Source organism: Equus asinus, chromosome 2 (assembly GCF_041296235.1).
Source record: "Equus asinus isolate D_3611 breed Donkey chromosome 2, EquAss-T2T_v2, whole genome shotgun sequence".
In the NCBI taxonomy this organism is placed as follows: Eukaryota; Metazoa; Chordata; class Mammalia; order Perissodactyla; family Equidae; genus Equus; species Equus asinus.
Window position 1 is genome coordinate 21,839,555 of NC_091791.1, and position 10,750 is coordinate 21,850,304.

The 10,750-nt window shown below is 43.3% G+C and overlaps 1 long non-coding RNA gene across 3 annotated transcripts in view; it reads right to left on the bottom strand.

Moving 5' to 3' along the window:
• The window catches only part of LOC139044590 (uncharacterized), a 63,753-nt gene extending 55,965 nt beyond the window's left edge, over positions 1–7,788 (bottom strand). For 2 of the 3 annotated variants that reach the window (XR_011501656.1, XR_011501657.1), the window contains exon 1: positions 4,874–7,788. This is a non-coding gene — a long non-coding RNA (uncharacterized lncRNA). The remainder of the gene's footprint in view (positions 1–4,873) is intronic. The other variant, XR_011501655.1, reaches the window with a different exon arrangement.
• Between the last annotated feature and the right edge of the window lie 2,962 nt (positions 7,789–10,750).

Here is a 10,750-nt window from a genome sequence, read left to right on the forward strand (position 1 = left end):
GTCCTCCGCTTCTGCTTTACTGACCGTGAAGATGATAGTTTCATCCTTACCTCACCTCATCACCTCTCTTAACTAGTTCCTGGAGGAAACACCAACATTTTGTGACCTTTCACTGCATGCTGTGTAAAACCTCTATAAATGACAACAACAACAACAACAACAACAACAACAGATGTGTCAGACGTCATTTGTGCTTCACCCCTTGCTGTCTGTGCAAATTTGGGAGGCTACTTAAACTTCATAAGCCTCAGTTTCCATATCTGTGAAATGAAGATAATAATATCCTACTCACAGGATTGTTGTGATGGCAAATAAAATATGTAAGGGAAGAGGCAGTGCCAGGATTCAAACCCAAGAAGTCTGACTCAAGTCCCTATACTTTTTAATTTTTAAAATTAACATCGAATAAAATTCCCTTTCATTTTGGTGTACTACAGTTCTGTGAGTTTCATCACATGTAGGGAGACTTGTAATCAGAAGCACAGTAAGGATACATGATAGTCCATCATTCCAGACAGCTCCCCTGTGTCATCCCTTTGGAGTCAGACCATCTCCCCTTCCCTAATGTCTGGCAACAACTGATGGGTTGTCTGCTATTATAGTTTTGTCCTTTTAAGACGTAATGAAATCATGCAGTATGTCATCATTTAGGATTGACTTTCTTCAGTCAGTGTAATGCCTTTGAGAGTCATCCAAACTGTTGCATGTAACAATAGTACCCTCCTTTTTTTTGGGTGAGAAACAGTCCCTTGAATATGTATACTACAGTTTGTTGGTCTAGTCACCCACTGAAGAACTCTCAGGTTGTTTCCAGTTTGGGGTGATTATGAATAGAGCTTCTATAACTGTTCACGTACAGGTTTCTGTGTGAGCATAAGTTTTCATTTCTCCAGGGTAAATACCTAAGAATAGGATTTCTGGGTCTTATGGTACTTTTACCCTTAAATATTTAACTTTGTATAACTTTATATGTTTAACTTTGTAAGAAACTACCAAACGATTTTCCAGAACGGACACTGTTTTGCAATTCCAACATCAATGTACGAGAATTTTAATTGTCGCACATCCTTGCTAGTACTTGGTACTGTAAATACTTTCAAGAAACAAGGCAAGGTCAATGCTTCCCACTTCCATCCATGGAGTATCTTAACTCATGTTAGTAAGGACTCCTCTGTCTCTAGAGATTAATTCATCTGGTTGTATTTGCTTTCTACAAAGTTCTACAATGTCTTTTAAAATATGATTTTTGTATAATTTACCCACTTTTTTTTTTTCTAGTTGCGGTAGCAGGAGCAATAGTCCACCAGTTCTTACTTTACCTTTCTGGAAGATGAAACTGGCAATGATATTATTTCCTACTTCCCTATTTAAGTTTGATTATACCAGCTATTCTTTCAAGTCCAAAATGACTGTGCAAATAGCGTGCAATAGCTCAGAAATAATATGTGATTTTAATACACAGACACACAAAGACAAAGTGGGGAAGCAATTGGACCAATTGTGGTTAAAAAATAGTAAAATTCTGTTTGAAGATTTTTGTCTTTAAATCTGTGATTATGGGTCAGTTTTATTGTATTCCATAGCAATAAGAAATACTTGCCCTCTATGAATCTTTTGGAGCAGCTACAAAATTTATCAGTTTAAAAATAAATATCTAGAAACTATTTAGCAATCTGATGTGACGTGTATCATAAACACCCTGCAGTATCATTGATACTGATAAGAGGTTTTAATGAATGAACTTTTATGGTATTTTGTGGGGGAGGAAGATTGGCCCGAAGCCAACATATGTTCCAATCCTCCTCTATTCTTTGTGGGATGCTGCCACAGTGTGGCTTGACAAGTGGCGCTAGGTCCACACCTGGGATCCAAAACTATGAACCCTGGGCCACTGAAGCGGAGCATGTGAACTCAACCACTACGTCACCGGGCCAGCCCCTTATGGTATTTTTCAATCAGGTAGATGACCTTTCCTGATTTTACAGAAGTAAGTTCTTAAGTCCTTCATCCACTCAGAGAAGGTGAATAAGCTGATACCTAAGAGATGAGATGAAGCCAGTCCCAGAAAGAGCGGGGATGAGCATTCCAAGCAGGTAGACCTGTACTCACAAAGGCTACCAGTTGGGAATAAACATGACACATGAAGGGTTTGAGATCCCAGCGTGGCTGGAGCATAATGAGTGAGCTGGGAGACCCATGACAAATGAGCTTGAGACATAGGCAGGGGCCAGCTCACTCAGGCCTCATGATCCCTGTTTGATTTTATTCTGAGTACAATGAGGAACTGTCAAAGGTTTGAAGCAAAAGGAGTTACACGACATTTTTATGTGTTTAAAATATTATCTGATGCTGCTTTAGAGGGTAGGGGTTTCTCTACTGTTTTGATTATATATCTAGTTGAATAGAAAGAATTTTGAGCACGTGCTCCCCAAATATTCATATTTGTTCATGAACTGTTTCTGTTGCTACCCTTCAGTAATTAAACATTGGTAAAAATAATTGCTAGCTTTTAAATATAAAAATTAAGGATATAAAAAATGAATTATTTTCCTTCTTCTCCCCCTGCTATGCTGTTGTCTGGTCCTGCTAGGTATATAAACCCCACCTTGAATATGAATTTTGAAGAGAAGAGGTAAAGAAAGAGTACCTGAGAAGCAGGGACAGTAATGTGGAAGCTGCTGGGGTAGACAAGATGGGATGTGGAAAGAGCTGGGATATATTTGTCATGTCTTCAGACTTCTTGTAGGAACCACCCATCTATTGCCTGGCTCCTGACATCAACCCCCCTCCCCCACCCACTGAATAGTTCATCCTTTTAGCATCTCATCAATGAAATCCGTTGGAAGATTTTAAAGGGATTCTGGAATGGGACCTCTTAATTAGATTAGTCTATTTCTCTACCTGGTGAGGCTATTTCTATGGCAGTTTTGTTAAAGGGGATAGGTTTGGGGAATTAGTAGTGTTTTTAAACTTCTGCCTGGTGACAGAGACCAATGGGGAGCAGAGCTCAATGAATTAAAAGGTAATAACCATAAAACAAAGAAAGAAACATACTAACCAACCCACCTTGGAACCAATTTAATCTAGATCTTCCTGATTAAACCCTTCCTCAAGTGGAAAACTAAAATTGAACATTAAAAAAAAAGATGAGGCCTCAGCGAATTCATCTCAAATGAATCTGAAACATCCTCTTTCCAAGGGGATGGTTGGGGTAAGTTAGTTCAGGAAGAAAGGCCATATAGCCTCACGGGAGAATAATCAGCTGTATTTTCACCAAGTTTCTTCATGTTGGAGAAATGATTTAAGGCAGTAATAGTTCTAGGTTGAAATGCAAGTGTATTAAGGCAAAATCAATATTGGCTCATAGCCTTCAAATCTTCTGATTTCTTCTCTCCTATTCCCTTTTTATTTGCTTTTCCAGCCCTATATTTGGATAGGGATCTATTTGGCTTCTGACTTTTTAATCTGCTTTTCCACTCCAGAAGGAACTTTGGCATACTTATCCAGGTGGGAAAGGAGGTTAGTAGGGCGGGAAGAGAAGGCATTAAGCAAATGATCCTGCAAAGCTCTGAAAACTTTCTGCGGAGAGGGGAATGGCTGGCCTGGATTTCACAAAGAACCTTTGCAATCTGGAGTGAGGAAGAATCTTCACTCTCCTCTCACCTATCTAGAGGCCACAGCCCACCAGATGCTGTTACCTTTATGGAAGGGACAGAGCTAGGTTCCAAGGATGACCCATTAGTCAAGGGCCATAAAAGGGAGTTTCTGGAATGACATTCCAGGTTCCTTTCATGTCAGACATCACTCTATTCAACTTCGGTGATTGAGGAGGCTGCTCTCCTTCTGTTCCTACTTGTCTTGGAGTGGCTTTAAGACTATGACTCAGAGAAGTTTGTTATAATTTCGCCTTGAGAAGAGTTTGTGTAAGAGATGTTTTCTTGAACCCCGTTAGAAACATTGATGGGGCATTATTTCTATATTTTCAAGGTAGACCTATTATAGATATTGGGTCAAATTTTCAGTGATGTTACCATGGTAATAGCAATGAAGAAAATATATATGTTGAAATTAGTACTATTTTTTTTTGTAACAGGCATTAACTATCTGAGTGTTCATTTATTTAGTCATGAACATCTGTTGTCTAATTACATGTATGACCAACAGTGTTACTAAGTCTGAGAGGACTTAGAAATTTGATGAAATTTTAGCTCTAGTTTTAAAGCAATTTTTTAAAAGAAAAACAGTAATTTAAAACATTTTAAAATTCACCTATTACAGATCTTCAATTGAACTTTTAAAATAGCAGCAGAGGTGCTGTGCTGATGTGCTCGAACAATTCAGAATATTAGATACTGGAGGAGACTTTGTGGTCTAACCAACCCATTCATTTTATTTTTTATTTATTTATTTATTTTGAGGAAGATTAACCTTGAGCTAACTACTGCCAATCCTCCTCCTTTTGCTGAGGAAGATAGCTCCTGAGCTAACATCCACGCCCAACTTCCTCTACTTTATATGTGGGATGCCTACCACGGCATGGTGTGCTAAGCAGTGCCATGTCCACACCAGGGATCAGAACCAGCAAACCCCAGGCTGTGGAGAAGCAGAACATGGGAACTTTACAGCTGCACCACCGTGTGGCCCCAACCCGTTCATTCTAAAGCTGAGTTCGTTGAGAGCTGGCTTGAGCAAGTATCCTCTACAAACTAATGGGAGAGTATCCAGTACTGGAGTTGAGGCTGGCTAACTTCATTTAGGTTCATTCCAAGACGTTACAAGGCACATACCGAAACCCGAGGCCAATTTGCTTTAACTATACTTCATTAGCTGTCTGTTTGCAAAAGTGGTTAGACAGTGTATTACTAAAACTCACCCTGTAGACAATATCGCTGAGGCTTGGGTCACCATGGTAACAGGTAGATTGCTTGAGTTTTTCAGGAACTGAGCGTCCACTCCTTGTCCAGTTCAGGCTGAGACCACCAACTCATCAGCTGAGCCTGCACACAAATGCTCCATAAGTGACCTGTTTGAGGTCAAGGAGCTAAAAACTCCACCCTCAGATCACAGTAATGCTGCCATTTTGTGAACATACCTTCCACGAAGAGCCCTGAAGCTGGACTACGCTTGCCCAGATCATCAATTATCTCACTTCAGACCTCCAGTCATCTATTCCCACACTTCAGACCACCTTGCTCCCTACCCTGTAAACATCCCTGAGTCCCCATTTCCGAGGAGGCAGATCTGAGATTGATTCTCCCTCCTCCTCGCTAGGCTGCCTTGTGATTCAATCTTTTCTCTTTGTAAACTGCTTGTCTTGGTGATTGGCATAATCATGGGCGGGCAGAACCAACGTGGTTGGGTAGCAACATCAGTGGCTCTGAGCTTGGCAGGTAGGTGAGGACAAGACCAGTGCTGACAGCTACCTCTCCGGGAGATAGCTATGTTTCACACTCCGTGTCAGGCACGTTTCTAAGACCCGTGAGCAAAATCCAACCCTGTGCTTCTTCCCAGGGAGCTCCCAGGTTTGTCCTCCAGTCTGCAGGAAGTTTGCCGTGTTTGGGGAGACCCAAAATACATGTCCACAAAACATGCAGAAGGCAGCCAATAGGAAAGTGCTCTTTCAAGGAGGGTGAAGCGCGGCATGAGAGAGGAGTGCTTTAGGAAGTCAGGAAAGGGAACATGTATACACCATCAATCAATGATTAACATTATTTTCTGCCCAGGCGGGGACACGCAATCTATGCTCTGGGTCAGGTCAATGTCTCAACGTGCAGAGAGCGCAGGAAACCTGCACCCCAGCGTGTAGTCTCAGGTTTGATTCCACAGTCGGCAGGACTGGAGGAGACCGCCGGCGGAGGCTCCAGCTTGTGCTTGGGTTGGGGCCGGGAGGAGCAGAGGCGGTGGCGGCAGTGCATCCAATGTGTCCGCAGCCCGCGGGGGCGCGGCGGGAAGGGGGGGCCGCGGAACCCGAGCCCCGCCGCCCCAGCCCCGTGCTGGGCTCCGCAGGCGGCCCCACCGGGACCCTGAGACGCCTTTGCTCTGTGCAAAGCAAGAGGCCGTCTCTGCCCACCGCCTCCGCGGCCCAACTTGGATAGAGTTGGGGTCTCGAGCGCCTGTCCCCCACGACCGGCCCACGGAGAGCCCCCCGCCGCCACCTCGGGTCCGGGACTGTCCTCCGCTCCTGCGATGGGAAAAGTTGGCGCTGCCGGCGTCTCCCCGGTCCGGCTGACCGCGCTACTCGCCCGCGTGGGTCTCGGTCCATCGCGCCCCGGGCGCCCGCGGCGGCGGCTCCTGCTGTATCCCGCGGTCCCAGGGCTCCGACCCCGTGTGGCTTCCCTCACCAAAGGCCGCGGGGCCGGGCTTCTGCCACTCCTTTGCCTGTCTTCGGGCGCTGCCTGTAGTGAGGACGCCAAGGCGGGGACGAGAACTGCGGGTCCCTGAGTGCCTGGCGCTCAACAGCGGAACCCGGGCAAAGCCACCCGCCTGGAGCTGGGGGAGCTAAGGCCAATCAAGGTAGCGTTTGCTTTTGACAAGAGTCTCCTTACACATCTAAGTCTTGGTGCGCGGTTCTGGCCCCAACCGCAGCGTGAGAGAAGAGGTGATGGGGTTGGAGCCAGAAGAGTTAAAAGAGAGGAAAGAGTTAAAGCCAGCTGAAGGATCACATGGAGAATGTGAGTCGATGGAGCTTCTGGACGCGGGAGGTGCTGTGAACTGGAGCTTTTGTCCATCTTCCACGGAAGTGATATTTCCTTCAGCAAGACACACCTCCATCCCACCCGAAGCCCATCTTCTTTTCTAAACCCCAACCGTGTAAAAACTTCGTAGTGCACGGACGGTGTGACCTGTCCCTCTGCTCACAGGGGCAGGTGTGTTGCTGAGGGCCAGGCAAAGACTTGGGAGCAACAGTGTCAGGACTGTGGAGATGAAAGAGTTAATTTCAGCAGGCTGACTTTCCTTCCAGGGACTTTCCCTTCTCTTGCTAGACTTTGAAGTGGGCTCAAGTTAGACAAAAATCGTTTGTGTTTTTAGGTATTTTAGATGGGGAGTCGCTCCCTCATCCCTTCCTTCTCCCGAGGGGAGGAGAGTGCCAACAGACACTCTGGCCTTGGGTATTCCCTGCTTCTGGGCACTCACCACTTACCTTACAGGGAACGAATTCTGCAGCATCTTCTCATAGCGCTGGAGAAAGTGGTCAGACGTGGAGCTTTCCAGCCCGTGGATGAGCCATTGTTTCTGATAGATCAGTCCTAGGAAGATAGGATATCCCAGTGACAACTCCCTGTTGTCCCCTTTGCCTGGCCTCCTCCAGCGAAGAGCACAAATACAGACATGATCCTCCTCCCCTCTCTATGGAGGGAGGCTGAGTACACACAGAGCACTGGAAGGAAGTCAGTGATCCGTGGCCTTTTCAGGGGAGTTTGTAGATTTTTGAGAAAATTCTGTATATTTTATTATTATTATTATTTTTGTTGAAGAAGATTTGCCCTGAGCTAACATCTGTGCCAGTCTTCCTCTATTTTGTATGTGGTTCACTGCCACAGCGTGGCTGCCTACGAGTGGTGTGTGTCCATGCCCAGGAACCAAACCCAGAGCTGCCGAGGAGGAGCATGACAAACTTAACAACTAGGCCACCTGCTGGCTCCAATTCTGCATATTTTAAATCTGAAAGAACTGTTACAATTTAAGCTGGTCCCGGAAACTTTAACTTCCCGAAAGACAAACATCTTGGATGCAATAGCTAAAGACCATCTAAAAATGTTCTCCAGGCTATGAGAACATTAACACCAAATAAAGGTACCTTTCAATGTGTGTTCGATTGTCATGTAATTTCCTGAAACATTCTCCCAGAGGTGTCACTTTTAGTTGTGGCTCATTGTCAGCTGATAATGAATTTGTGAGCATTTAAAAATAATTTCCTTTTTCAGAATCCCTTTGGTGTCCAGGCATAGATTGCATTAAGACAAATCATGATAATAGTAGTTCTTACACTATCAGTTAATTTTGCCTATTTTTGAACTTCAAGTAAATTTGTACTATTTTGAGTACATATAATTTCAAGTAAATATGCAGTCTTTTGCTCAACATTATGTTTGTGGGACTCATCTTCAGCTGTCCTTGTAGCCAGCAAATACTTGCTTACACAATCTTATGAATATCTTAGTTTTGTTTTAACTTATTGGTGTGGTATAACAGAAACAAATGTCAAACATATTTTATCAAACTCTCACTGTGCACCCAGGCTCTGTGCTGAGAACTGGGGAGCCATAGATGACAAAGTCAGGGAAGGTGTTCCCTTGGGGTTATCAGTCGAACGGGGGAGTCTTATTAACCAAAGACCATTACATTGTGATAAATGTTGCAGAACGTATGTGCAAGAGTGATAGGTACACAGAGCATGCTGGGGCTCACATTTTCCAGGGCATTGTCACAGCGGAAGTGAACATCTGCTAGTTCTTGAGGACGATTAACAGTTCAAGTAGAAACTTAGTGGAAACTTGGAGGTCGTTGTAGGGAAACCTGCGTTCAGGTCGGCCGTGTCAACCAGCCTTGAGGTGTGGTCTCTGAATTCAGATTCCTTCTCTGTCATGTTGAGATGTCCTGCACTACCCGCCCTCACAGGGGTCTGGTGAGATCCAAGGAGATGTTATGATACACTTTTCATGCTAACAGCGCTGTATAGAGGTAGCTGTCATCCTTAACTGTGAGTGAGTTCATCAATACTTATTAAACACAACTGATGTGCCAGGCACTGCTCTGATGATAGCACCAGGAATGGAAGACGTGGCTCTCCCACTATGGATATATTCTTATCTTATGCTTTTTACAAGATCCCTTGAGAGCCTGGTGGTTTGTGTGAGGAGTAGCTGCAAGAATGAAGAAATCCCCAAGGAAGGGAGATGAATATATAGAACTCAAATATCTCTAATAACACTAATTTGCTGATGTCTGGTTGGAGATGGAGATGACGGAAGCAAACACAGACAAATGCTCAAACAGCAAGGCAGTGTGGTTTGGAGGAAAGAGAATGGGCTTGGTAGTCAAATAGTGAGGGGGCTGAATCCCGACTTCAAGTTCTGCAGCCATTGAATAAATTAATATTTTGGAGCAGGTCATTGAATCCCTTTGAGCTTCAGAATTCACATCCTGAAATGGAGCTTGTAGTTACTAAACAATTTTTGAAAATCACTTGATATGGTCTTTTACTAGCTTATTTAACAAACAGACACTGAGCGCATCCCTTGTGCTAAGTGTCGTGCTGCCGTGATAAGCAAGGACAAGGCTGCTGCTTTCATGGAGTGTCTTTTGTAGGGACAGAAAATAAGTTAAAGATGAACTTGGGGCTCCTTAGTTATTATACAGGTTAATCAGTAGATGTGTTAATAGTGAAGAAAGATGTTGAGAAGATGAAATGAGCTGATGCTGGGTTGATGAGGATAAATAAAAAAGCATGCCAAGGAATTTCTTGCTCATTCATGTTGTATGACACAATGGTAATAATATCAAATCCCTGATGATACTTTTGAGGAAGATTTTTAAATTCCCACTTTAGCTATTTTAATGTTTAGATACAGAATGAGCAGCCCTTGAAAGTGCACACAGCTGAGAATGGTCTCTGTAGCTTGTGGCTGAAAATGTGGCCTTGTCCTGGCTTAACACTGGCACCCTGGTTCCAGTTGCTTTTGGTACTGGTATCAGGAAAGGAATTGGGTTATTGCATGGGAAGTCATCCTTCTATCATCTGGTGCCTTCCAGGAAATAACTGGCTTTGTAAAGAAGCTGTCCTGGTCAGGGAAAAATGCAAGAAGAGCTGTTTCTCTGATGAATTTGTCCTACAAAGATGTCTCAGCAAAGAAAAGGTACCAGTTTTCTGAGGGTAGAATTGTGTCCCATAAATTTGATTAGCCTTTTCATTTTTTAAAAAACTTAAGGTGTAATTGACATATTGTATTAGTTTCAGGTGTACAACTTACTGATCTGATATTTGTATGTATCGCAAAATGATCACCATTGTAAGTCTGGTTAACATCTGTCACCATACAGTTATAATTTTTTTTCTTGCAAAGAGAACTTTTAAGATTTTCTCTCTTACCAGCTTTTAAATATGCAGTGCAGTATTAACTATAGTTGCCATGCTGTACATTACATCCCCATGACTTATTTACTTTATAAGTGGAAATTTGTACTTTTGGACCCCTTTCACCCATTTCGCCCATCTCCCTCCCCCCACCTCTGGCAACCACCAATCTGTTCTTTGTATCTATGAGCTCTTTTTTATAGATTCTACGTATAAGTGAGATTATATGCTATTTGTTTTATTCTGTCTGATTTATTTCTCTTAGCATAAGGCCCTCAAGGTCTGTCCATGTTGTCACAAATGACAAGATTCCATTCTTTTCTATGACTGAAGAATATTCCATTTTATGTATATACCACAACTTCTTTATCCATTCATCCATCAGTGAACAGAGTTTCTTTCCATGTTTTGGCTATTGTGAATAATACATACTGCAATGAACATAGGGGTGAATATATCTCCTTGAGTTACTGGTATCATTTTTTTCAGGTAAATACCCAGAAGTGGAGTTGCTGGATCTATTTTTCATTCTTTGAAGAACCTCCATACTGTTTTCCATAGTGGCTGCTCTAATTTACATTCCCACCAGCAGTGCACAAGAGTTCCCTTTTCTCAACATCCTCACCAATACCTGTTATTTATTATATTTTTGATAATATGCATTGTAACAGGTGT